This window comes from Cebus imitator, unplaced genomic scaffold (genome assembly GCF_001604975.1).
Source record: "Cebus imitator isolate Cc_AM_T3 unplaced genomic scaffold, Cebus_imitator-1.0 Scaffold4, whole genome shotgun sequence".
Lineage (NCBI taxonomy): Eukaryota > Metazoa > Chordata > Mammalia > Primates > Cebidae > Cebus > Cebus imitator.
The window spans coordinates 297860-299933 of record NW_016107319.1 but is presented as its reverse complement, the minus strand read 5'-3'; positions in this window follow the sequence as shown (position 1 = coordinate 299933).

Sequence of the window (2074 nt, the reverse complement as noted above, 5' to 3'; positions counted from 1 at the left end):
TCAGTCTCCTGAATAGCTGGAATTATAGGCACCCACCACCACGCCTGGTTAATTTTTGTATTTTCATTTTTATTATTTATTTATTTGAGACAAAGTCTTGGTTTGTCACCCAGGCTGGAGTGCAGTGGCGTGATCTCGGCTCACTGCAACCTCCACCTTCCAGGTTCAAGTGATTCTTCTGCCGCAGACTCTGGAGTAGCTGGGATTACAGGCGCCCGTCACCACGCCCAGCTAATTTTTAGATTTTAGTAGAGATGGGGTTTTGCCTTGTTGGTCAGGCTGGTCTCGAACTCCTGACCTTAAGTGATCCACCCGCCTTGGCCTCCCAAAGTGCTAGGATTACAGGCGTGAGCTACCATGCCCAGACCACTTTTCCTTTCTAGTTGTGACCGTGGTAGTAAATATCTCCCCTGGCTTTTTTTTTTTTTTTTTCTGAGACAAGGTCTCACTGTGTTACCCAGGCTGTGGTGCAGCGGTAGGATCATAGCTCACTGCGGCATTGAACTCATGGGCCAAGTGAATCTCCCACCTCTGCCTCCCAAAGTACTGAGATTACACGTGTGAGTCACCACTTCTGGCCTGTAAATATCCTTTCAAAAATATAATATTTGATTAACATCTGCCATCTTACCACAAAAAACACTTAAAATCCTTTCAGCTCCACAAGAGTAGTAATTTTATCTTGTTCCTAAGCAAGACATCTGGCATATAGTAAATGCTCAATAAATATTTGTTGATAGTATAAAGGTCAAGCAACAGCACGATTGGCATTATTACATGAAAGTAATTATCCCTTAGAAACTCACTCGCCCTTAGGGGGACCTGGGCCAATAAAAAAAACACACAAAACAATCGAATCTACCTTCTTCTTTCTTCCTTCGCTAGGTCCTTTGGCGGGGGGTCTCAAATGCACACACTGTTTCTGTTTCATTTGGTGCAGCTGTTGTGTGTATGCACATGTGTTATGGAAACCACACATCAGGCAGGAGATAAAGGAGGAGAGTGGAAAAAAAAGGCATCGCTGGTATCACAGTGAAAGTTTACATTCCCAGGCCTTGCCCTAGCTCCTCTGTCTCTGCCTGTCTGCCTATGAAACAGATCAAAAGCAATATGGTGCAATGGATGGCATTATAGATTTCCCACTTCCCTAGCCAGACTTCCTTAAGTTTGGCTTAAGTGATTAGCCGTCCAAATAGTCCGTGACAATTAATGCTGTCTTTCTGGGCCTCAGTCTCCTCATTTGCAAAGCTCTGGTAATACTACCTCTTACCTCAAGGGGTTGTGAGAATTGCACAAGTTAATTTAAGTAAAATGCTAAGAACACAGCCTTAGGAAGACTTGTCACTGTAAATGCCCATTATTACTATTTTTTGAGACGGAGTCTTGCTGTGTTGCCCAGGCTAGAGTGCAATGGCATGATTTTGGCTCACTGCAACCTCTGCATCCTAGGTTCAAGCAATTCTCCTTTTTCAGCTTCTCAAGTAGTTGGGACTACAGGTGCCTGCCACCACGCCGGGCTAATTTTTGTATTTTTAGCAGAGATGGGGTTTTTGGTGTTGGCCAGTCTGCTTTTGAACTCTTGACCTCAAGTGATTGGCCCACCTCGGCCTCCCAAAGTGATGGGATTACAAGCATGAACCACCATGCCTGGACTATTATTTATTTTTATTTTTATTTATTTTTTTGAGACTGAGTCTCGCTCTGTCACCCAGGCTGGAGTGCAGTGGCGCAATCTCAGCTCACTGGAACCTCTGCCTCTCACATTTAAGTGTTCTCCTGCCTCTGCCTCCGGAGTAGCTGGGAGTACAGGCATGTGCCACCACACCCGACTGATTTTTTATATGTTTAGTAGGGACTGGGTTTCACTGTGCTAGCCAGGATGGTCTCAATCTCCTGATCTCGTGATCCACCTGCCTTGGCCTCCCAAAGTTCTGGGATTACAGGCGTGAGCCACCGTGCACTGTCTGCTGGCCTATTATTATTATGTCTTAAGGCTTCAGTTTCCTTACCACTGAGGTCAGGATCAATAGCCCTGCTATTATTTCCTAAGTGATGCTTAAAGAGGGTGAGAAGC